Below are 27,904 nucleotides of genomic sequence, written 5' to 3' on the forward strand. Positions count from 1 at the left end.
AAATGAAAAATGGAAACGTAACAGGTACAGATACGACACCAGGAGAAGTATTCGAATATTTGTACCGAGAAGAAATTAGAGAAATATTCAGGTTATGCAACAAAATATTACAGTGACGAATAACCAGAGGTTTTTTTTATAATGGTACTGACTGTAACTCGAAATTAACTGAGAACCGAGAAATACAGTGAGCCCAGTACCATTAGCACAATTTCGCATGCAGCCGAGGTTATGTTAAGGATTGTGAATGAAAGACTAAAGAAGATAATGGATGAGAATCTCGCTGCGGAGCAGTTCGGTTTCATAAGGAATACAGCCACGAGAGGTAAGAGTCTTGTGCATTTTGGGAAAGGAATTTATTGAGAAGACAATGTACGTTATATAGACCTGGAAAACGCATTTGACTACGTGATTGAAAAAGCAAGCAACTTAGGATAAACTTGTTATATCTAAATGAAAACATGGCAGTGAGAGTGAGAGGAAAAGTTGCTAACAGGACTGAATCTGTACTTAGAGAACGACTAAGCACGGCCCACTATATGACAAGGGAGAAAATAATTTGAAGATGAAGATTATGGTGTCGAGATTTGCAGACGGCGTCGTCCTTCTGTCAACGGACGGAAAAGAGCTGCAGAAATTGTGGAGATCATTGAAGCTGAAGGATAGAACTATTGATTGAAACATTAATACAAAGGAAACAAAAGTAATGGCGTAAGTGGGGAATAAAAGGGTAAAGATAATGGTGAATGCAGAAACATTAGAACATGTACAAAGCTTTCAACATCTAGGAAGCAGAGTACAAAGCAACTCGAAGTGTAGCACCCAAATTAAAACCAGGACAAAGTGGTATTTTCAAAAGAAGGGAGTGTTCTGCAGCTATGTGGGCAAAGATTTCTGGTGAGTTTTGAAAAGCGTCCTCATATATGGTGCTGAAGCGTGATAGAAGACGAGGAAATATGGAGCAAGGCCGCCAGCCTTTGAGAAATAGACGTGGTGACAATGGAAAAAAATAAAGTGGTTGGACAAACTGAAAAATGAAGTATCATGAGAAATTAAAGCGTAGCGACTTTTCAGGAGATGGAACTTAATATGTGATTCTAAACGGGACGAAACCGGCAAATATAAAGGTAATTTCTCTGGAACCCTAAAGAAGAGTTATAGGGTCATCAATGTTTATTTAAATGTATATTTAAATGATGTAGTACCTAACGTCGGAAGCTCTATAAGGATTTTTGCAGACGATGCCGTTGTCTACGGGAAGGTTTCAATGCGAAAATTAGTACAATGTAGGAAGACCTGCAGAGGATCGAGGATTGATACAGGGACTGCCAGTTGACACTGTACGTAAATAAACGTAACATACTGCGTGTAAATAGGCGAACAGGCCATAATTGCTCGACTACACTATTGGTGAAAATACACAGAAAAGAGTAACAGCCGTAAAATGCCCAGGAGTATCCAGAGCGACCTAGAATGGAATGACCACCAAAAGCAAATCGTAGGAAAAGCAGATGCCACAAAGAGCATCACTGGAAGAATCTTAAAGAAATCTAATTCATCCACGAAGAAGTGGCTTACAAAACACTTGTTCGACCGATTACTCAGTATTGTTCATTAGCCTGGGAGTTTCACCGAAGATAAACGGAACAGATAGAAATCCAATCAAGAGTGGCACATTTTGTCGGTGGTAAGTTGTAGTCGGTGCGAGAACTTTACACAGATGCTCTGCTAACTTCGTTGTGAAACTCTACAAGAGACGTTGTGCATCACGGAGAAGGTTGCTATTTAAAGTCCGACAGCGGACTTCCGAATACATGTTTCTTCCTACCACGTACCGGTAAGTTTCACGAAATGACGACGACGAAAAATCAGTGCTCGTACGGAACTTTACCGACAGTCGTTCAACCCACACACAGTTCGCTAATGGAGCAGAGATGGGGTGAAATGGCAATGGCACCAGAGGTACCTTGTGCCACCATACTGTTAGGTCACTTGCGGTGTATAGGTGTAGATGTAGACATGAAGAAAGAAAGATAGCCTTTAAAATCATTCTTAGGAGGATATGTAGAGGAGGAGACGAGGAAGGAAGAAATTTCATATCTTGGAATGGAGACGCAAAGGACCTAACACAGCAGAAAACATGATGTTGATGGTGGTGATGATAAGGTGATGTTGATTATGGAGCGATGACACCAAGTTACAGAAAAATGGCACTTATCCCCAGCGGCACACAAAACAGATGAGAATACTTTTGCAGAAGCAACGAGTAAACCATGCCAAATTCAAAATGATCGAAAATCTGCAAGATAGGGGTATGTTTTACTGGATCTCGAAACTTAGCACGTTCCACAACGGAACTCTATCTCGATATCTGGCAGAAAGTCCAAAACGATTCTGGCCATATGTAAAGTACACCAGCGGCAAAACAAAATCAATACTTTCACTGCGCGATACCAGTGGTAATATTACCTACGACAGTGACAGTAAAACATAGATACTGAACACAGTTTTCCGAAATTCCTTCAACAAAGAAGACGAAGAAAATATTGCAGAATTCGAATCAGGAACTGCTGCCAAGAAGAGTGACTTACAAGTAGATAAGCTTGGTGTAGCGAAGCAGCTTAAATAACTTAATAAAAGCAGTTTTCCGGTTCAGATTTTATACTAATTAGGTTCTTTCAGAGTATGCTGACACAATAGCTCCAAATTTAGCAATTACATACAACGGCCCGCTCGATGAAATCTCCATATCTAAAGAGGGCCACGTTCCGCAGGTGACGCCCAAAAATGTTCAAATGAATGTGAAATCTTATGGGACTTAACTGCTAAGGTCACCAGTCACTAAGCTTACACACTACTTAACCTAAATTATCCTAAGGACAAACACACACAGCCATGCCCGAGGGAGGACTCGAACCTCCGCCGGGACGGTGACGCCGATACTCAAGAAAGGGAACACGAGTAATACAATGAATTACAGACCCATATCACTGACGTCGGTTTGCAGCACAATTTTGGAGTACATATTGTGTTCGAAAGATATGAATTACCTCGAAGAAACTGATCTATTGACTCACAGTCAAAATACCGTTCTTGGGAAAAACAACTAACACCTTATTCGCACACAGTAATGAGTAATGTCTACAAGGAATTTCAAATGATTCCATATTTATAGATTTCCAGAAGGCTTTTCATACCGTACTTCAAATGAGACTTCTAATCAAATTACGTACCTGTGGAGTACCGTCTCAGTTGTGCGACTGAATTCATTATTTCCTGTGAGAAAGGCGAAATTTCGTAGTAATTGACGGAATGTAAGTGAGTAAAATAGAAGTGATTTCTGGCGTTTCCCAGGATAATGTTATAAGCCTTCTGCTGTTCCTAATTTATACATACGATTTAGGGGGGAGGGGGGAATCTGAGCCTCCATCTTATATTGTTTGCAGATAATGCTGTGATTTACAGAAATGGTGCGAAAAGTGGGTAGTGACTCTAAACAAGGAAATGTGTGAAGTCATTCACATGATAAATAAAAGGAATCCGTTAAATTTCGGTACACGATAAATCAAACAAGATCGCACTCTACTGGAGTGCTACAGCGAGGTATCCTTGCCAGATAGAATTGACATAGGATATCGAAAAAGTGCAAAGAAGGGCAGCTAGTTTTGTATTATCGGGAGTTAGGGGAGTGAGTGTCACGTGAGTGGTAGGCGAGTCGAGATGGAAATCATTAAAACAAAAGCGTTTCCCGTTACGGCGAGATCATTTCATGAAATTTCAATCAACATCTTTGTCTCCGAATGAGAAAATATTTTATTGACGCCAAACTACAAAGAGAGAAATGGTCATCGTAATAAAATAGTAGAAATCAGGGGTCCGGTGGAAAGATTTAAGTGTTAATTTTTCCCACGCACATTTCGAGTTAGAGAAATAGTATGAAGGTATAAACCGCCATTTGACTGTATATTACTGTATTTTACTATCGTACTGTCTAAATTTCGGCTTTTACGCCATTGTCGAGTATAATGCTAGAATTTACTTCCTAGGTCATTCCCAAAGCTGGTAAAAAAACACATGTTTACCTGCTTAGGGATGACTTTATCAGATATGACGTGTTAATGGTCTAAGATACCTGAGAACGGCCTAAAAACCGAAATCGAGATAGTACAAAAGAAAAATACAGTAATATACAGTCAAATGGAGGTTTATTATTTCAATAAATACTGGGTGACTCTTTAGTCTGAAGGTGGTTCGATGCACCTGCTGCCAAGTGTTTGTGTGAATTTGCAGAGTAGTCATGTAGAACACAGCGCGCTACCTCGCGCCCCCTGCAGCGCGCCGCGGGAACTAGGCGGCTGCCTGCGGTGACGGCTGTCAGGCGCGGACTTGACGGCCGCGCCGAGTCAGGGAATTAGCGGCGCTGGCGCTCCTTGCCGGCCCCGGCTCGGCTCCGGCGCGGTCCAGCCGCCGGCCCCGGCGCCGCGACACGGCTTGTGCATTTGCGGCGGCCGCCCGCTTCCGCCGCGCTGTCGCGTGTCGCCGCCCTCGCCGCTCATTCGCCGGCTACACACCGCTACATCTCAGCCGGCGTCCTCAGGCTTTCACACCACCTACCGAGTGCCGCCACGCGTGGCACGCATGTGACTGTCCTACGCGTGCCTCTCACACTCACGTATAGCGTGCTCCACTAACGGCGCGCGTTATCCGTGATTAGCTTAATGCCTGCTGCTTTACTCATCTAAACTGTATGGTCTGCGCAGATTTTTTGTTTTTGTTTTTCGAAGTATGATATTCACAAATTGCGACTCCGTCTAAACCCTTACACTAATTAAGGGCACAGAAGCATGGGCTTTTTCAAATCTACTTCTGACCATAACGCGATTCAGGTACCTGAAGCTCTTATTAATCATGCCGTTGGAGTTCTTGTTGTGATATTTCCATAAGACGTTTCATCCCATAACACATATTTCTTTATATCTAATTGAGAAGTGAAACACCAATTTTCAGAGGTATAGATTTAGTTTTAACAAATTTTAAATATAATGCAATAGTGTCTTAAAAATTCTCATCCCCTATTCAACCTCTAAGGGGGTGAATTCCGAAAAAATATGAAACATGCATTCTTTTAACCCAAATACAAATTTTCATTGATTTTGCTTTAAAAACGGTTTAACAACGAAATATTTTCATAAAACATTCCACCCCATCAGAGACTGAATTTCCAGAAATAGTAAAATGCACTAATTGCCTATGATGTCACATCTTTTCAGCTATTTGCCTTAAATTGACTTAATTTTGCTGGTACATTCAGTGGTGTGTTTGTGAATACTGCCTACCAAATGTGTTCCGAATCGAACTAGTAGTAAAGGGGTGTCACATTAAAGCGGTACACCCGATGCTGAAGACTTGGTGCATGAACAATGAAAGTATAGTGAGCGATAAACATTTTTTTTTACCTTTTTTTCCTTTATTCGGTTTCGATTCCCCTCCAGAGGGGGGTTGGGGGGGGGGCGGTCGGGCAGCAGAACAATATGCCGCTCTGCAGCCTACAGAAAAGTTAAAAAACAGAATTAGGAGATAACAGAACAATAAAAGCAGGCAAAAAAATGGTGATTGTTAAAAACTCAAACATGGCGAAAAAGATGCGAAGAAAATATAAAAACAAATGGTCAGTGATGCTGAGTAAAACACATAGTAAATAGACAGGCACAATCAAAAAACACGGCGACAGTTTGGTTTCTGTTCGCACGAGATAAAAGAAACACAACTAGCGACAGTATGGTGGCTGTTTGCAGCACTGACAGGGGACACATAATACTGAACATTCACCTAAAACAGCACTATAGAGGCGACACAGCAGCAGACCAGGGGGAGGGGGGGACCCGGACCAATGAGGGGGGAAAGGGGGAGCTGATGGAGGGAGAGGATATAGAAAAAAGGGGGGAAGTGTGGACACGAGAAGGAGTGGGAAAACCAGTGAAGGGACTCGGGATAGAGAAGTGAGTCAGAGACAGGGTAGGTGGGGAAAAAACAGGATGGAAGGGGGGGAGAGGAAGCCTGGGAAAAGGACAGAAGGAGGGAGTGGGAGGTGAGGATCAGAGTTGATAGAAGGGATAAATGGAAGGAGAGACAGCATCATCCGGGAGGGGGAGTCAATGGAAGTCACCTTGGGAAAGGAGATGAAAGGTGCAGCGGTGGAGCATAAGGGGGACACAGCAGTGTAGGTGGGGGTTGGAGAGGAGAGGAGCAACCAGTGGATGAGGGGGATCAAGTCGGCAGGAGGTGTAGAGGAAAAGGAGCAGATGGGGGAAAGGAATCAGGTCATAGAGGATCTGCGTGGGGGATGGGAGGCGTATACAGAAGGCGAGGCAGAGTGCATGGCACTTGGGGATCTGAAGGGACTTATAGAATTTGGGAGGGGGAGGGGCGGATATCCAGGCAGGACTGGCATAACAGAGGATGGGGCAGACTATGGATTTGTAGGTGTGGAGGATGGTAGAGGGGTTCAACCCCAAAGTCTGACCAGAGAGCAGTTTAAGGAGGTGGAGGCAGGTGTGGGATTTGGATTGGAAAGAGCAGAGATGAGGGTTCCAGGTGAGGTGACGGTCAGTGGTAAGTCCAAGGTAGGTGAGAGGGGGGTAGGCGGACCGGACAGGTGGAGATGGTAAGGGAAAAATCAAGGAGCTGGAAGGAGAGAGTGGTATGACCTATGATGATTGCGTGGGTCTTGGAAGGATTGATTTTCAGGAGCCGCTGATTACACCATGCGGTAAAAAGTTCAAGGTGATTCTGGAGAAGGCATTGGGACCATTGAAAGGTAGGAGCGGGGGCAAGGAAGGTGATGTCATCGGCATACTGCAGGAGGTGTACTGGAGGGGGAGGAGGGTTGGGGCATATCTGCCATGTACAGGAGGTAGAGGAGAGGGGAGAGGACAGAGCCCTGGGGCACACCTGCAGAGGGGTAGAAGGTGCAGGAATCGGCGTTATGGATGGTAACATAGCAGGGGCAGCGGGAGAGGAAGGAAGCAATCAGACGGACATAGTTGATAGGAAGGGTGTAGGTCTGGAGTTTAAACAGGAGACTGGGGTGCCAGACATGGTCGTAGGCCTTTTCAACGTCGAGGGAGACAAAAATGGCGGAGCTACGAGAGTTAAGCTGGAGGGAGAGGAGATGAGTGAGGCGTAGGAGATGGTCATCGGCAGAGAAGGAAGGTCGAAAGCCACATTGGGTGTTGGGGAGGAGGTGGTGTCGGTGGAGGTGGTGATGGATGCGCCAGGTAAGGATGGATTGCAAAAGCTTCCTAAACACCACATTGGAATTTTTTTTTCCTTTATTGAGTTTCGATTCCCTCAAAAGGGGGTGAGCTGGCAGCACCTTAGTACGCTGCTCTTCAGCCTACAGAATTTTTAAACCGGATGAAGAAGTTAATAAACAACAAAAGCAGGCGATCAAAACGGTGACTTAAATTGTAAAATGACGGAAAATTGTGGAAGGTAAAACATAAAATAAAGGGCGATGCTAATAAAATACACAGAAAGCAGCATATTGGAAACTCCGATTTGAAGGTATGTATCATTCGCCCCGCAATACTGGAACGAGTAGATACCATATTTCTCTATAAACAATTAAACAACATTTATTTGTAAAATATAAGTAAAGAAATAGGAATTCTTATTTGTTGGAAATGAATTTTTTGTCTTAAATACTACCCCACAAGCTCTGAAAACATAAATAAAAGCAAGTCCATTTTCGCATCCTAATTGCTCCAGTCACCAGCAGATGGCTGCACTAAAAAAATCCACATTTGTCTATTAGTAATTAAGAACTAACGTTTGAACATAAAATACAAATAAAGAATTAGGAATTTCATGTTTGTTGAACGTGGGATTTCCCTTCAATACCAGCTCACAAACACAGAAAACGTGAAATAATACCACTGCACTGAAAACTCGCAACCTTATTCGACCTTTGTACCACGTCATTACATGGCTCCATTGTTAAAATCGTCCTTAGGTCGTTGGTTATACCTTAGTAAGCAGTTGTCACTGTTACTAACAGACGGCTCTACAGTAAAAAATGCAAAAGTCGTAAGTAAATTATTTTTCACGGTTCAGATATCGCAATATTCTAAAATATTTGCAAAATAAATCGGCAGTGCAAGAAGTGCAGTGTTTACATAGTTAGTCGAGGGCAGATTCGATTTTTAGACCACGATTGCGTACTACTGCCAGTATATTGCGACACAGTTAGAAAGCGTGAAAGAGTTGTAAATCAATCACTTTTCCACATGTAAGGTGTTGAAATAATTCTGAAAATGTGCAAAACACGTTAGTAGCGCGAAAACGTGCGATGTTTACATTACTAGTTGAGGTTAATACATGGAAACGCTGTTTAATGCCCCAATACTGCAAAGAAAACATCTGCAATGTAAAAGAAAGCATGAGTTAATTTCCACATATACACATATTCGCCAAATTAATGCACGAATTTGGTGTTACCCCCATGCAGGTAAATAGATTGACTGAATATGAATAATTAGGCCTAGTCTTGAAGTGAGTCACAAAACAATATTTTCACATTTATATTATTCTGAAGCACCATTTTAGGACGGAGGATGATGTTCAGTAGAAAAGTATGAACGAAGCTATTGACTGAAAATACCTGCTATTATTACGAATGGCATAGACCTATAGGAAGCTAAGTAAGTAGAACAGCAGCAGTTTCGCATAAGAACTATGGCGTAAGGCTCTCTAAAATCTTTACAGATGATATTTCCCCTACTATTTTGTATGTATCCACAATATTCTACAATGCGTCACAAAATGCAAAGTCTGCGTTGCAGCGATTTTTAAACACACAGCATCTGTACTCAATCCGAGCGGCTCCATGTCGGGAAACTATAGCTCGCGAAAGTAAACCTGTAATCAAGTACATAGTCCACACACATGCACAACACAACTGTCGTTTTTCAGAAGGAAGGTATGAGGTTCTTTACGCCGAAGTATCACTGAAACTGGACTGTATGTAAACAAGCGAGAGAAACGGCAGAAGGTGCAGTGAGAGATGTGACATTTCCAAAGGCAGCGTCACACTCTGTATCTCAGGCAACATGCATTAAAGTGATGTTGTTCTCTATAACGTACTGGCATGCAAATATGTTTTAAATTTTAGATCACAACTGGAAATGACAGAGATTCTGCCAACCCTAGATGCGGCTACAGGCGAAATATGTGCTTCATATTAAATACCCAACCATACCGTTAATGTTTGGACTTCCAATAAGCAAAGCTCAAACAAAAGGCTACAAATATTACAAGGTATGGTGCCCTAAAACTATGGTGTGGCAGCATGACGCTACCGATTTGCAGATACGAAATAATGTGAATTGCCAATAACTGTCGAAGTGACGTAATTACACACCGTAACAGGGTATTTGAAAAGATACAAGTCATCAGGTACATTCCTAAACAGTCTTACAAACTCAGAAAAAAACTGGTTACCATATATTGCGAGATGTCTCGCACTTTGAAAAGCACAATTTAAATGTTGTCGCATCTAAAGTGTCTGTTTAACTCATTGAAACACATGTGTATATTAAACGAAGTTGCTACGAAAATTCGATTTTGTACGCCTTGCAGACACAGAGAGTCGTCATAAATACGTCTGGCTCAAGACACTGTATGACTTCCCTCCACTGCTATAAATGTTAAACAAATGCACAACACTTATTAAACTGATGCTGTTCTCTATAATGTGTAGATATGTAGATGTAGATGTGGAAGTCGTCGTGTTCTAAAATTTATTGGGTCAGAACTGGAAACAGTTTTAGAGATACTATCAACCCATAACACTACCTTAGCTGATATAAATGATTAATATTCAGCCCTTAACCACAATGTTCATGTTCGGACTTCTGATAAGCAAAACTGAAGCATAATTGCTCTAAATATTACGAAATGTTTTACATCAACATTGCAGTGTGACAGCATTACACTGCCGGGATGCAAAGACGGAAATATCGACGTCGTAATACACCGAAAATAATGTGATCACAACAGCAGTAGCGGTGAGGCTTTACTAATGATTGCCAAAGGGACTTAATTATATTCCATAACAGAGTAGTTGACAAGAAAAATACAAGTCATCGTGTAAATACCTGAACAGTCTTGGGCAGGGAACAAACAATCCATTTTTTAGTGATCTCCACCCACGTAAAATCACGTTCAGTCACTTGTCTGGTCACTTTACAAAATCTTTACTATGGTTATCAATAACGTTGCGCTCCTGGACTTGTGATTTGACATGCATAACATATTACATGAATTTTACTCTACATTTGGAGGTCACCCGCGTTAAATAGTCAACCCAAACTGTTTTATCGTAAAGTATAACCATAGGTATCAGCCCCAACCGAACATTACGCTCCACCTAGGAAAATCTTTACAGAACTACCAAAGCACACTGGTTCCAGTAACTGTAAATTTATAATGTAGTTTCGTGAGGTGCGTGCGCTGTGTACAAATTAATGATGTCATAGCATATTCGGCAAAAATAATGGCACCGAATAATAACATACTGGGATATTTTAATGATAAATTCCGAGATTTTTGTGACAGAGTACCAAATAGCAACGGACAGACTGTGCACCTGATGGTATTGTGGAGAACAGTGCTTACCCTGATTGAACGCTCGTGTAGCTCTTCTATCGGAGTCAGGGTAGCTTATTATAGCCATATGCAGATGGAATACAGTTGTTAGAACACAGTCTACCTGTATGCCAGTAGACGAACTACAGAGGGTGTTCCACCCGATGCTAGCAGAACTGACCGAGTTACAGCGGACAACTGGTGTAGGACACACAATACCAGTTTGGGTGCTTGAATACAATGAGTAGAACCTGCTGTAATTGAGTAATAGCAAATTGTTATCTGTTGACCAGTTCTTATGTGCTGTAAGTGATTTACTGCAGCGGAAAAGTGGAGTTGCAGCGGTGTTAGTAATCAACAAGCCGATACTGCTGACACAGCGCTCTCAAACCATGTCATTCTATATATAATACGTCATAAAGTACCTGTTGGTGATTGTATAAGTAGCACTTTAGCAGGTCTATTAAACTATGTTACAAAAATAGCATATACCAGTGGCGACATAAACACTGTTTGCTAACGCCAATTTCCGTGTGTGCTCTGTACCTCATGGTCTTAACGTTGCTGTATATGATTCAGACGCTCTGTATTGCACGTTTTGATATAAAGTTTTTGGATAGGGATATGAATTGCACATACATGAACTTCCTCACAAAAAAGAAACTTATTGTGCTTCACAATAGATACATATTAATTTGTAAACTGCGGAGCTAAAAATGTTGCAAATATAAAAATACACTATTTGTTGATTCTGTCTCGATTAGGTTGAATGAATACTCTAACAGTAGATGCTATAGGCTCCAACACCCTGTAGTAATGTGTCCACTTGGATGGAACATTTCATCCACCTCGTCCTGGAATCAAATTTTACACAACGACATGTTGTTATGATGACACTGCTTTGTTCAGAATACCTGCCTCATGTTAAATATAAACACACCATTTACTTTAATGTCACATTTTTTGTTTGACAAATAGTATCCTCAAATTCAGTACCCTTTACATGAATCAGAAACATACAATTGGAGAACCACAGTGCATGTGCTGTTCATGGATCATCGTTTTCATGCCAATGCTTGAAATCACCACCACAATGAAAACATACTATTACATCACCGGTGTACAAGCACCCAAGTTCACTTAGCTCATCCGGTCCCTGTTAAGTTGCAAGAGGCTACTCACGAAATGATACTAATCTAGCCTCCTCCACGACGTATTTAGGTAGCATTAGTCCACACACGTAATCAACTGAACCGTATTGAGGCACTGGTTTGGGAATGAAATTTGGACATATTTCCATTCTGCTCAGTTCCATCTCCTACGCCTATATATGTCTGACATGGATGGTTACATGACATGTATCTATCTGCAACTGCTACGAACTGGAATCACAGTGGCCACTACTACATCTTGTGCAGATGCAGTGGAATTGGAGACCTGAAGACGCAGCACAGAAATACCATGCAACCTGAGAGACAGATCAGGTCCGCAAGGCTCTTTTCCATATCGGCCAGGGTTAAGATCCTGAGAAACAATGACTTGGCACGAAGCCTGCTGGGACCCATTAGTGAAACTAAAGGAAAGGTGGGTCTCCCACTGGGCAGCAACAACTGTGCCACATCTACTCGAGACATGAACTGAAGTGAGTTCATTTTCCAGACCGTGCGTCCACATCCGTTTACATGTTAGAAGACTGGGATTTTACCGTATACAGGTAAGAGGGGCCCTGGATGACAGTAACAGTCGATCACTGGCGCTTTAACAATGTCTCCGAAATTATGTCTCCTATTCTTCAAGATAAGCACAGACGACATACGTTAAACAGTTTCCTGAAGCGTGTAAGTGAGGAGGTGGAAAATCGGAAACAAATAAATCAATACAATGTTCTATTTACAAAAAAGGATTATTTATTGATGGACTAAATGATGGTATTTTTTGGAAGCGAGCAGTCTAGTGCATACACTCACACCACAGTCGGCCACACGCATTTTCATGTGATAGCTCCCCTCCCTGTCCTTGACATGTTACAGGATGTCATGATCATGGAATGACCTTGGAAATGAGGTGCTGATGCTGCTGGCAGCAAAATATGAGGTGCGCGATAGTCTCAGCTGTAATATGACACCACAGATAACAAAGCACTGTGTCAGCACAGTCTCTGCCCGAATGCCGTCTGTCACACTACTTGCGTCGTGTTAATGCCTTAGTAAAATACACCAGTGTCCGAAACTTTAGGGCAAAAGTAACTTTCACATAATGCGTCACTGTCAAGTAACTTACCTTCATGAAACTTGGACCATACATAGAAAGAATTGCTGCAGCATAGTGCATAAGATAGCAAATTACACAGTGATGTTCTACTTTCCGTTCCTGGACTCCTTTCTCCTTCCTACATTCAATAATAGCAAAATCGTTCCAGGAATGTCCCTTGACTTAACCAACGTACTTTGCAGTTATACATGAAGCCTCCACACTCTTCGTTCGGTTCGATTGAAAACTGTTGCCACTGACAATGGAATAATGAGTGCAACTTCAAAAATTTTACTATTTGTACCACTAATTTCTTCACGTGCCCCAGGCTTGAAGTTTAGCGCAAAGTGTTTTTTTGATGTACAGAACAATAATCTCGTTTGTCGATCGTTGTAATTGTTTGCTCTTTCATTGTCAACTAAACCTTTAAATCCTTTTTGCATGTTATTGTAATGTCGGCTCATTGCAAATATGTAATACCTGTCGCTTGTGCGAATTTAGAATTCTCGTGCCTCTCTTCTGTCATTCACATTCATTATAAAGGATTGAGACGATAGATCGCTAGACTGCCTCTTTTTATGCAAACAGCCGCTGGACCTCTGAACGTTCTTCACACCACGAACAGCGAACTGTAAACAGCGCTTGCATTACGATGCTGGCAACTCAGAGAGTTGTGCCGACCGAAAAATACCGCACCGCGATGCTAAATGAAATATCGCGCTCTTTCGTGTACATCCAAGAAGGGCCGAACAAAACCGGGTGACGGACAAGGCCTTGGCCCGCACACACTGCACGCGTGAAGTTTGGCACGCCGTGGCCGACCCTGGTTAAGGGTATAGAATCGGAATTGGGGAACTTACAACGACAACGTTTATTAACGACACAAGGCAAACTTCATAACGTATGCTTTTGACGTTTATTTGCTAGGGAAATTATATACATACAAATACCTCAAACAATGTAAGGAAATAAACGGAGCCTGTTTACCTCACCCATTATGGTTTTTTTTCTTATGAACTAATAAAGTCATGAAGGACAGTGTTTTCCTTCTTCTTTAAAACTGACAAATTCATTTAAAACTTTATTTAATGGAAACTGTTTCGTTAACTTATTTCTTTTTTATGTACATTGTAGGTGTCAGCTCTGTTCTCTTGCTGTAAAACCTAAATAATTTTTCGCTTTCTGATATCTAACCTCGATTTTCTAAGAACACTGTGCGCAGAAACATCAAAGTCGTCGTGGAAGATTTGCAATTTGTCTTGAAAACAGAGCACAATAACAAAATGAAGATTATGACGAAACAAAAGCACGATGAAACTTCCTGGCAGATTAAAACTGTGTGCCGGGCCGAGACTCGAACTCGGGTCCCGTGTTCGAGTCTCAGTCCGGCACACAGTTTTAATCTGCCAGAAAGTTTCATATAAGCGCACATTCCGCTGCAGTGTGAAAATCTCATTCTGGAAATATCCCCTAGGTTGTGGCTAAGCCATGTCTCCGCAATATCCTTTCTTTCAGGAGTGCTACTTCCGCAAGGTTCGCAGGAGAGCTTCTGCAAAGTTTGAAAGGTAGGAGACGTGGTACTGGCAGAAGTAAAGCTGCAAGGACGGGGCGTGAGTCGTGCTTGGGTAGCTCAGATGGTAGAGCACTTCTCCGCGAAAGGCAAAGGTCTCGAGTTCGAGTTTCGGTCCGGCACACAGTTTTAATCTGCCAGGAAGTTTCATATCAGCGCACACTCCGCAGCAGAGTAAAACTCTCATTCTCAAAAGCACGATATCCAGAACTATCACACGAGTGAACGCTGCGGAAATACACTGAAGCCCCAAAGAAACTGGTATAGGAATGCGTATTCAAATACAGAGATATGTAAACAGGCAGAACATGGCCTGCGGTTGGCAACGCCTATATAAGGCAGGAACGGTCTAGTGCAGTTGCTAGATCGGTTACTGCAATGGCACGTTATCAAGATGCAAGTGAGTTTGAACTTGGTGTTATAGTCGGCGCACTAGCGATGGGACACAGTACCTCCGAGGCAGCGTTGAAGTGGGGATTTTTCCGCAAGACCACGAGTGTGCCATGAATATCAGGAATCCGGTAAAACATCAAAACTACGACATCGCTGCGGCTGGAAAAATATCCTGAAAGAAAGGGACCAACAGAGTTGCAACAGAGTGGCTCCAGCAACACTGTTCTAAGTTAAAAGACTTCCGCTGGCTATCAGACTGCCGAGACATGAACATTATTGAACTTATCTAGGTGCCTTGCAATGTGCCGTTCAGAAGAGATCTTCACCCCCTAGTATTCTTAGAGATTTAGGGACAGCCCTGCAGTATTCATGGTGTCAGCTCTTTCCACCACTTCTTCAGACATTAGTCGAGTGCATGCCACGGCGTGTTGCGGCACTTCTGCGTGCTCGCCGGGGTCCTACAAAATATTAGGCAGGTTTACCAGTTTCCTTGGCTCTTTAGTGTATGTGCACTTAAGTTGCTTGCATACGACGATACCGCCAAAACTTTCTTATCGATAAATCTGATCGTACTGTGATGTGACGTGACTGTCCGCTGACAGATTGTGTGAATGCCGCCATATGAAATGCATTGTGAAATAGTTTGGCGTCACGTGAATTGACGTGACGTGACGGCCGGTTTGAATAGGCCCTAAGCAGACAACGTCGAGTCGATGTAATTACGCAGAACGCATCGCTCACTCCAGAGATAGGTCAACACTGCACGCAGAACGCCTTGCGCAGATGGCAGGAACGTGTGGGGAGATAAGCTGTGGTGGAGTTCATGGGCAGGCGCTGTAGCGGAAATGCCGAGCGATGGAGGAGAATGCCATTCTAAACTGAAGGCTATCACATTTTCTGTAATTACTGACTGGGGTCCCTCCACACTCACACTTGCGTGGTGGCCATTCAAAAAAATCTACTGTAACCTCTGGTTTGGCTAGTATCTAAAAAGAATTTCGCCGAAAATGAAGTGATTTATTTTCGCCTGGCTTGTTAACTGTTTATAACTTTCAGAGAAGAATCATGAGTGGTGAATTTTGAGTAAAACCTACACGTTTCTCTGGTTGCCATTTTAAAATTTGCTTCTTTTGCCAAAACACCGCGGTGTTTACACAGTCACATTATTAATACGTTGTGGTGACTCAGCTGCAAAAGAATTCTGAAAAACAGTTTTATTAAGTTATTTAGTAAGCTTCTAGCTTATAGAATAGCACACTCTCGGTACAAAATAAACGTGTAATGTCTTCAGTTACGTTGTTGCAGCCCGCCCGGTTGGCCGCACGGTCTGACGCACGGCTTTCCGGGAGGTAAGGAGCGCCGGTCCCCGGCACGAATCCGCCCGGCGGGTTTGTGGGGTGAGCCGTCAGTCTGTGGATGGTTTTTAGGCGGTTTTCCATCTGCCTCGGCAAATGCGGGCTGGTTCCCCTTATTCCAACTACACTATGTCAGCGATTACTGCGTAAACAAGTTCTCGACGTACACGTTCACCACCATTACTCTACCACGCAAACATAGGGGTTACACTCGTCTGGTGTGAGACGTTCCCTGGGGGGTCCACCGGAGACCGAACCGCACAATAACCCTGGGTTCGGCGTGGGGCGGCGAGGGGGGGGGGGGGGCGAAGTGGACTGCGGTAGTCGGTAGTCGTCGTGGGGTTGCGGACCACTGTGGCTGCAACATAACATATGTTGTTGCAAAAACACATAGTATTTCTCGTGCTATCGCTATCGATGGCCCTTAAAAATTGCTTTCTTTCCTCAAAAGAGTCTGTAGTTAGTGGAATAACACAATAGATAATGAAGTTTTGTATAATAACAATATCACAAAATACTTTCGTCTTTGCGTGCTATTATTTGTCAAAATCTCATTTCGGTATCCCAAATCGCTTATGAAAGATGAGGAATGTTGTGGATATTCCACTCTGGCTTTATCGCTGGCGCGGCGCGATCGCAAATGAGTGGGCTACGTCAGATGAAATTTCTCGAAGGTGGTGACAGATAGAGACCTCCAGCCAAGTCTGAAGAAAAAAAAATAATATTTCGTAGGCTGCAACATTATATGTAACGAGCACCAAAGGCAAAATCATAGCGATCTCTCTTTTTCATTACAAACTTTTTCGAATTCCGCATATTGTCTTACTTCCACGTAAATACCACAGTAACTATGACCATTAACCAAATGATGGGCACACCACCATGAATCAGACATATGAATATATAAGTAAACCAAAAATTAATTTTTGTACCGAATAGTTTCTGTAAAATCGTTTGAGAAAGACTGCAGGGCGTGCGTTTCGATTCTGTCATTGTCGACCGGCCGAAAGAGTTTCAGACACTGTCGGTCTCCCCTTCCAAACAAACGAATGAACGCGCCTAGCACTTTGGATGAAAAATGGTCATTGTGCATCGGCCACCATATCCTACGTACGCTGTACTCTAAGACATGTGACAGAGATGTTATAAGATGTTATGCGCAGCGTTCAGTGCTGCTCTATTGGTATGTGAAATCAAGCGTCCTCTATCTCGAGCAGTTTCAGAGATATGAAGATGTAAAGAGATGAATGTTTGTAATTCCAATACCAATAATTTCTGATTTTTGATCGCAAACTCCCATGAACCACTTGTTACGCTGACTAGCCGGACTTTGTCGCCCTTATCCAGGACGCTTATCCAGGACGCTTATCCAGGACGGCGGCTGCGGCCTTTTTAACGGGATGACTTTTGCCGCGGAGGCAGCGCTGTCTAAATATCGCCCTCCGCTCGGTCCAGTGCGCGCTTTAAGAGGCGAGCTGCCGGCACCGCGGGCTGCGTCGTAAAGCGTGGAGCCGGCCAACCGGCCCTGCTCATCGCGGCAGTGCACTCCACTGGTCAAAGAGTGCAGCCGCGTCCAGGAATTGGCCGGCGCGCCCGGCCACACTCACGCTGATTCTGCGGCCGCTGCGGCCACCTGGAGTCCGCGCTGGATACGGCAGAGCAGGGCCTGTGTTTACCGAAGGCACGGCGTGTCTCTGGCACGATGCCAACTGCAGCAACAGGAAAGACTGATTCAGAAAAGCTCCTGCAACACGTTTCAGATTTATGGAGAAGTGACATTTCGTTGGGAGATCGCGTGGGTAACAAAAAAGTCGAATGCTTTTCGTTTACAGTAAAACTTTCTCAAAACGAAATAGTATGGCACTAAAAAATTTTAGAAACTGGAGAAGTTTCCAGCTGATACAAAACACACTAGGCTATTTAAAATTTGTCAAACACCATGCACAAAAGAATAAATTTGTCATTAAGCCTTACGAACCCTTTCCCCTAAACAGCAGATGTTTCGTAAATCCCTGATTTCAAAAATAAATTACTATTGGTATTGTTCATTGTGGGGAATAGCATACTGAATCGAATTAGACAGAGAAGAAACAATTTGGACGTTAGTTTGTTTAAATAACTTTGCTGAATTATATAGATAACGAACACTCATACCTCAGAAATGAAGGGGGGGGGGGGGGAGGGGTGACCCATCTTTGCAAGGCACCAACGATAGGCTGAATCCATTCCTCTACGCTACATAACACAGACTGTTCAGTTCATTCCTAATAGCATTGTCAGAAAGAGGGGGCTCACAAATTCTTAGAACAACTGCTCGAAAATAACTAAGCTTGTAGAGCCTCGGATGACAGGAGGCGGAATGCGTAGAAGACACACTAGTGGAAGGTTTCCTAAAGCTATCGAACAAAATCTAATTTTCCATGAGTTGTAAAGAAAGATCTAAATAGTTTAAGATCCCGTCGGAGTTCATGATTTCGTGCGTAAAAACTAGTTTTGTATGTACGCGATTAAACGCCCCGTTTGAAAAACTCAGATTCTACGTGATTCACAAAGACGTCGACCAGGAAGCCAGAAAGGGAACTCCCCATCGCCAAACCGTACTCTTGTTTGTAAATAGCGTTGTTAAATGTAAAGTAATGGTGGGAGATGAGAGAGTAAAAATCCTGTTAATTTCTTCGATTAGGAGCGATCCTTTCTCTGATAAGTATCTTTGAATAATATCTATAGCTTCCTTTAGGGAAGGGGGGGGGGGGGACATTCGTTTACAAGTTTTTGATATCGAAAGAAATGAGAGTGCAACCTTTCGGGATAACTTGATCATGCAAACACGCAACCAACTCCTTACGATTACATATAAAGCAATTACTTCAAAATCTGAAGAAGAAATCTGGAGACATAATAAGCTAAGCTACCCATACCATTCACAACTTGCTGGGTTGCCTTCTTTGTGAGTATTTATTTGTGCTTGTAGCCTAGGGGCTCTAGGATTCCTTACTTTCAAACCATACAACTGCTGTCGAAGACTAATATACAGACAACTATCGAGATGATTTCTTAAAAGCTTATCGAATGCAATATTAGTTTCTGAGTCGATTGGCTGAATCTCATTTTCAGCAAAAAAGTTTTCAACCTTATTGGCATAATCACGTTAGTATATCACAACACCTGGGTTCCCATTGTCAGCCGTTACTACAGTCGCCTCGTCCTAAACTAAATTTTGTTTTACGGTCTTCAGGGTCCTATGTTAGTGGGGAGAGGAAGGCTTGTTGGCTGCTCTCTGAATAATTTCACTGGCTTTAACCGTCAATTCGATCGCGTCTTCTTTTTTCAATTGCAGCCCTGTCTAAGGTCATTTTTACGTCTGTGGCAAGGGAAGTAATCGCCCTATCGTTTAATTGTGGTGTTAACTGATATTTAGATTTTTATTCCAGAGTGGTGGTTGCTAATGACTGAAAGAAATATTAATGAGATTACTTATTGGTTCAGCAAACCGAAAGCTATGCTTCTCTCCACTGTAGGTGACACTACTTGACTTATTGTAAATTTGCCTGAGCTTATCCAACTTCCTATTTTGTCGATCACTAATCAGTTGAGCTTTATCCAATGCACATAAATCAACAAGAAATATAATAGTGTCAAAGCACTGCACATCAAAAACATTAACAGCCATAAAGTAAGCAATGTATGCTAGGACATTAAGCCTATCTTTAAGAATGTCCCACCTTTTAATTTCATTCGAAATTATAATTTTGGCTCATTTGAACATAGCGGGAGATGGGTTATCGAAACGATTAGTTTTGAGGTACCTATGCACGTATACAGGAAAAATCTTACTATTTAAACATTTCTTATTCAAGGTAATGTTCAAGGAAGGCTTCATTATTTTGTACTTATATTTGTAATATTCCAAAGTCACTTGTTTTTTTGTCCGACTATTCACGTTGTAACAAAAGTCTTTCCACTCCATTCTCAAATTTTGTGACGCTGGTACAGCAACCTTGGTAATATTACAGAAAGAATTCAGTCGAGCTTGCAAAGAGGATGGTTTTACAAAACTTATTATTTCCGTGTATTTCTACCATAGTAGCTGATCTGTACTTCATGCCAGACTTCGAAGCAATGAATTCTCCCGTCTCTAGACCAGCTCTGATACGGTAGCACGAATCGATTTCCTCGCTTGTGGAATCATTCTGTGAACATTGGATCAGCAACGTGTGTTATGTATGTAACATGTAGATTACCCATTGAATATTCGAATGTTAATTAAAATGTCACAGACGGTTTAAACTGATAATGTATCAATATGTGTACAGTATCGAATTTTGTTTAAAAAAATCAAGTTTTTTGAATAAAATTCGATGTTTGTTCCAGTTTTTTCCCGATTTCGAAAATTCTCGCTTTTTCTAAATTTTCAAGATTTCAGAGTCCGCTGGACACCCTGATGTATATATTGTGGTGTAATGAAGTTACACACATTTCGCAGCCCTCGATGCAAGTGGGGATCGATAACTTCATTAATATATAGACAAATTCGTAAACTAGATTTACTAAAATCAATTATTTTAACCATAACTATTTATAGTTTGTGTTTACGATGACTCTTAAATTTTTTACGTGTAAGTCTGTGAATAGATGTCTTTAAGTTATACTAAATCTGTATCAAGTAATAAAAAAAATCTATTTGACAACGAGGTAAATATTTTATACCTCTTTGTCCTTTTCCGTTGTGGAGATTTGCTGTGATATATACTCCAAATCAAATGGTTCAAATGGCTCTGAGCACTATGGGACTCAACTGCTGTGGTCATAAGTCCCCTAGAACTTAGAACTACTTAAACCTAACTAACCTAAGGACAGCACACAACACCCAGCCATCACGAGGCAGAGAAAATCCCTGACCCCGCCGGGAATCGAACCCGGGAACCCGGGCGTGGGAAGCGAGAACGCTACCGCACGACCACGAGATGCGGGCTATATACTCCAGTTATGTTTGTTATGCTGTAGAAAAGAGACATGTTTAGTTGAAAATAATGGGTTAAAGGAGCGAATGGGTGTTAAATGTCGTCATTCCGATATCTGAAGTACTCAAAATACGTAAATTTTAAATGGAGACAGTTTATTTCATTTTATAGTTAGTGATTCATTCCAAAAATCATAACTCTGGAATTAGGAGATATTTTTCGCACAGTAAGAACCGTTGGACGTAGTCATACTCTGAAAAGAAGACCATGGGCCCAATTCAATATTATCAACTAAGTAAAAAAGTTGTGTTTTTATTAAAGTGAACACAGACTTCAGTGACATTTTTTCAGAGTAATGATAAAAGTCCATTCAGAGGACAACCTCATATAACCGTTACTGAAGTGGCGCGTTAATTATGTTGATACTAGTGCAATAATTCAGGCAAACCGCGTTTTTAAGGTACCAGAGACGATGTCAGCTAGGACATTTGATCAAAGGAACTAAAAAAGTAAACTAATTATCTCTTAAAATGGGTGACCTTCACAGTTTTGTTTGACATAATGTTTCATTTTTAATTATTTTGTGCAGGTAATATCTAAAACAAACACTACAGCACCTACAATCCGTGGCACACGTTCTTGTTGACATAGTGATTCGTCTCCTAAACAACTCCTAAAGCCAAAAAATCTAGGTGTCATAACTATTTTTGCACTTACTGTACAAGGAGATAGTGCAGTAAGAGAGTAAACATCATGATGATGCATGCCACGCGATCAAAAGGTTTCGTTTCTGACGAACACAAGAAAAAAGCCATCATTCCCTGAAAACTAGTGATACATTTTCATTATTCGTACCTCGTGTAGAGGAAACAAGACTTATCGTGTCACCAGGCATAGGAAAAAACCAGCGTGCTCGAGTCAGGAAGACTGTGCTAGGGCTCAAATGTGAATACGTGCCGCCCGGTACGTACTCAATGGACCGCTGCAATTGGCTGGTCCGCCACCCTGCGCCCGCTATTGGATAATGGCAGGTTTCCTCTGCTCGCCACCTGGTCCCCTGCCCTGCCTCTTAGTCAAGTCAGTGAGGCACCAAGGGCAGTGGAAAACGACAGCAAACCACTGACCGCGCCGCACGTCCCGCAAAGGTGACAACGTAGCTATAATGGTACTAGTCGCACAATTTCCGTTATCCCAATATCTAACCTGTCTGTCAATGTAAGAGCTTGTAAAAGAAGGAATATGTCAAGGTCACGCAACAGCAAACTGCATGGTCTACTCAACATAATCCACCAGACAAATATCGTCTACTGCTCTACTTGTAGCAGTAGTAAACAGTCAATCAGTTGCGTAACGGAAGGTTTATTAAAACCCCTTTACCATGGTTTGAACGTTTATAAAAACGTCTTCTTCAAAAGGAAATATTGGAATGTATGTTGTGGCAGAGGTACGTTTAAATATAGCCGAAAGGCGTTAGTCAAACATAAAATTTCACCTCCATATTAAATTAAAACATGCAGAACATTGTTGATGTCATATGCTATTTCGTCATCAATGAGTGCACAAATTGTTCGTTACTGAGGAAATACCATATGACAACAGCCATGTTGTTCATTTTTAATTATTATGGACGTAAAGTTTTATATGACTGACGCCTTTCGGCTGTTAACATCCTCTAGCACTTTTTGAAATTCTAGGATCCAAAGTTAAATATTGAACTTCAGATTCTCAATAAGCACCTCATTTCCTACACATGATTTCGACCATTCAGAGCCGCGTCAGATGTTTCTCTGGTCCATTTCATTTCTTACTTTTAGACAAAACGTTTCACAAAACATCTAAGCGTTTTCTATTTTGAAAACTATTTTTTGTTTTCAAGATTTGTTCAGAGAGCATTAAGGTTATGACATCTCATTTCCTTTCCTTGCGTCTTCTCGAAATATCCTGAATTTAGTGCCTGATTTGAAGGAAGCTTTTGACAGTTAAATGTTACAGCAACGCAGCTTTTTATGCGCAAAATAGGCAGGCCTTGAAGAGATGAACTTTTTGGAACTTCATTTAAACAGCTAGCGGCAGCTGCCAGTGAAATATTTAAGAATTTTCCTCAAATCACTGATTATGTTCAAACAATCAAATTTGCTATCCCATTTATCCATTTCGCACTTTTCCTTTGGCCATGAAAATTCGGCCAAAACCCCATTGCCTAATTTATTGGAACATTTGAACAAAAACAAAGCAAACAAATTTTGTAGAAACTTTTTCACGTAACAGTTATTGAAATGAGCGCAAGTCCTTGCAACGCCGATTTACTCCCAACGCAGCAATAGCAGAGCAATTGAAATGTAGCAGTAAGACCAAAAAAAAAAAAAAAAAAAATGTTGACTTTTACTTTCGTTTCAGCACAATCACACTGTATCTATATGCTCGAAATCGTCCTAATCATAGATGATTGAACAGTTCAGTTTACGTAAGTGCACTGTAGTGGCAGAAAATGTATCCTTACATAATTTTCAACCAATAATTGTGCAAATAATTATTTGACTAATTCTTCTGACTACTAATTACAGAAGCACAATGGCTCGTTACTCATGCTTATAATTCAGGACAGAGAAACAGATTTGAGATGAAATAATCCATATGGACAAAGCCACAGTTAGATTTCATTTTAAGAATTGTAATCGCAATTACAGCGCGTATGTAATTACTGAATGGCGAATCTGTATTTCTGAGTGGGGCCTAAGTAAGGTGTAGTAGACCCTCAGAGCTATACTCTAGCTGTTACGAGGTAGAAAGATTTCGGCAGCGCCTCTAGCTTCGTCAAGCACTTTCACACTTGCTTATCATAATGTATGTCCACAAGTACTCGTATGGGCACCTTTCCCACACATACAGGGTTATTACAAATGATTGAAGCGATTTCACAGCTCTACAATAACTTTATTATTTGAGATATTTTCACAGTGCTTTTCACACACATGCGAAAACTCAAAAAGTTTTTTTAGGCATTCACAAATGTTCGATATGTGCCCCTTTAGTGATTCGGCAGACATGAAGCCGATAATCAAGTTCCTCCCACACTCGGCGCAGCATGTCCCCATCAAAGAGTTCGAAAGCATTGTTGATGCGAGCTCGCAGTTCTGGCACGTTTCTTGGTAGAGGAGGTTTAAACACTGAATCTTTCACATCACTATGCGTGAAACTTGCCCGCACGCGTTCAACCGTTTCTTCGCTCACTGCAGGCCGACCCGTTGATTTCCCCTTGCGGAGGCATCCAGAAGCTTTAAACTGCGCATACCATCGCCGAATGGAGTTACCAGTTGGTGGATCTTTGTTGAACTTCGTCCTGAAGTGTCGTTGCACTGTTATGACTGACTGATGTGAGTGCATTTCAAGTACGAGATACGCTTTCTTGGCTCCTGTCGCCATTTTGTCTCACTGCGCTCTCGAGCGCTCTGGCGGCAGAAACCTGAAGTGCGGCTTCAGCCGAACAAAACTTTTCGAGTCTTTCTACGTATCTGTAGTGTGTCGTGACCATATGTCAATGAATGGAGCTACAGTGAATTGATGAAATCGCTTCAATCATTTGTAATAGCCCTGTACAGTCTTATTGTCATTACACATTTACAAAATACTCATCACTCCATCACAATGCCGCTTGCCTTCCTCACTTGCCACATTCCTACTCCCATGTGTTGGAACACAGCAAACGGCTATTTTCAAAAGATCTATAATGCCCTGTAAATCACTCGCAAAATAAGATTTGTTTACAAATATTTTTCGATATACATGTGTTCATTGCCTTGCTATATTTCCATGACAAATTATTTTACGTGTAAACGTTTTAAATAAAATTTGAATATAATACTTCACTAATAGAACACGCAGAGGTGTCCAAACGTCTGAGAAAGAGCACGAAAGACGACATCAAGAAGTATGAAGAAGACAAGCTAAAAGTCAGTCTTGAGAATAAATCCAGTTTAAAGAAAGTTAAGCGAATGCTTATGATTGGAAGGAATCAGCTAATAGCATTAGACACAGATCAAGGCCGAATTACAGACAAGAAAAAAATACTTGAATATACTGGAAATTTCTGTACTAACCTGTACAGTAAAATCTGTATGATACCTTGATCCTAGATGAGTTGGATGCTTCTGTCTCCCAAATTCCAGAAATACTCCCATCAGAAGTCAAACATGCAATAGACAATATGAAAAAAGGGACTGCTCCAGGTAGTGATGACCTCCCACTCGATGTTATAAAGCTGATGGATGAGGAATCCATAAAGCATTTAGCTTCGATATTTTCAGGTTGTTTGCACTGTGGAACATTATCAAGAGACTGGAATGAAGCCAAAATAATTCTAATACATAAGAAAGATAGCTCCAAAGAGAACTATAGCCCTATCAGCTTACTTTCCATAGTGTACAAAGTTTTCACTACGATCTTGACTACGAGATTGAGCACTACACCCGACCAGGCTCAAACCATTGAGCAAGCACAGTTGACCATATCTTCACGCTACGGGAAATAATTAGTAGAACAAGTGAGTACCATCTACCCCTTTGACTTGCTTTTATAGACTTTGAAAAGGCCTTTCATTCGTTACTCAGCTACGTTTGCGGCTCTAAAAGAACATGGAATAGAACATGGCTATATAAAATCCTACATATCATTTACAAATCTTCCACAGCCTTTGTGAGCGTTGCCGAAATACTGATGCCATGTCTAAATTGAATTGGGTAGGAAGTGGAATTCATGTTCTCGGAAAAAGACTGAACTACTTGAGGTTTGTGTATGATATTGCCCTATTTGCAAATGACATAAAATAACTTCAAGTATTAGTTAACGAACTTAGATTAGTGTGCTCTGAAGTTGGACTAAAAATGAACATTGATAAAAGCAAAGTAATGATCAATGAACGGACAACTGAGGGAAGTATATCGGTTGGAAGTTACGACTGTACCTTGCACTACATATTGAAGTTTGAATAGTTTGTCTTGAGCCCCCCCCCCCCCCAAGTGCTATGGCACTAAAATATAGAAAAAAATATATATTTGTTACACATAGCGTAATTGAGAGGCCCAGAGATGTGCCTGGCTACGTTTTTCGTCATAAGGCGCCAGCTCGCACCTATCGTAAACTCAATTTTCAATGCTGAAATAAAATATAAAAAGGCAATGCAGGCAGGTATTGCAATGAAATTTAAAAAATATTGAGTCATTCACGATGATTTATAACTTCAGCAAATAGTTTATTTCTATGTTTCCACAAACAGTCTTAAGTATATTGACTAAACACTTGCAGTCTGAGGGGCTTTTATGTACGTAAGGGCGGCCTTTAACATTTGATGCAACAACACTTCACTACGAAATTCATTATGTCCCAATCACGGCACTGGACAGTCTGTTCACAATTCACAAAATCCACTCTTGTCTTCTGTCCTAAACCGCTATATTGCGCTCCACTTAATCGCTACATGCATACTTGTCCCCGAATGTGGTTACCAACCCACTACTACCAGATGCGCGTCACGTCCAGCTCTTAGCGTCGCTCAGAACCAACTGTCCCCAAAGATCAAAGATGGCCGCCCTATGCACCCTCGAAACGATTGCCTAACTCAAAAAAAGTTTGACAAAAAGAATTACGAATATTCTAAAACTAAACACAGAAACACATATGATACATTGAGAAGTATGGAAAATTTCCGGGCAGTAACAATTTAACGTCCAATTTTTTTTGTATCTGCCACCATTTTTACACAAATGGTGTTTTTGTGGCGTGATTTTTTTTCCTGGATTTTGGTACTAAACATAAATAAACAAATAATACTGAACTACTCATCTACCTCTTTAAACTCTTGAATGGGGCCTCTTATTTCGTTTCTTTAAATTTGTTTATTACCAAAAACACAGTTTCTCTCAGTCGAATCCCATATTCCGACCTCTCATTCAGAAATGGTACATGTTTTGCTAAATCGCCTATGATTTCTCGATGTAGCTCTACTATCCGCATCCGTAGACACTTTGTTTATATTAATCGGCCGTGGCATTGCCGAGATATTAGCTTTTGAACTTTCATAAGTTTACAATTTTTAATTCAGCAATAACTTTTAAACTACATATTTTTGTGGCGTGTCTAGATAATTTAGCTTTACCTATTTTTTCTGTTCATAAGTGCCAACTCACACCTCCGTGTCACTCTTAGTTCCGTTTTCATCAATTTTATGTGGCGTATAAATTTCTCCAAGAGCGCAAACACGGCCCATACGCGCCCATGCCGAGCGTCCACTCGGGTTTCCCCAACGGCGCGTACACGCTAGCCGCTCGCCACGGTGCAGTAGCAACCACCAGCCACGTGCTCTGCGGCGGGAAACTGCCGCTCTACTCTCCTGCCACAGCTTGTACGCTCACAAAGTACACAACTTCAAAGAATCACAGAGTATATCTATCTGGGTCAACTGATAAACATGAAAGGAGATTTAAAACCAGAAAAATTACGACGAATTAAATTGGGCTGACAAGCTTATGGGAGGTACTCTTCAATTTCGAAATCTAAGATGTCGGTTGAGCTGAAGAAATCTATTTTTGACCAATGTATATTGCCAATAATAACTTACAGCTGCGAAACATGGACATTCAATGAGTTCATTGCTAGGAAGCTAACAGTAGCCCAAAGAGGAGTGGAAAGATCAATGTTGGGTTACTCGAAAAAAAGACAGGAAGAGAGCAGTT

This window comes from Schistocerca serialis, chromosome 1, assembly GCF_023864345.2.
Source record: "Schistocerca serialis cubense isolate TAMUIC-IGC-003099 chromosome 1, iqSchSeri2.2, whole genome shotgun sequence".
NCBI classification, from domain to species: Eukaryota; Metazoa; Arthropoda; class Insecta; order Orthoptera; family Acrididae; genus Schistocerca; species Schistocerca serialis.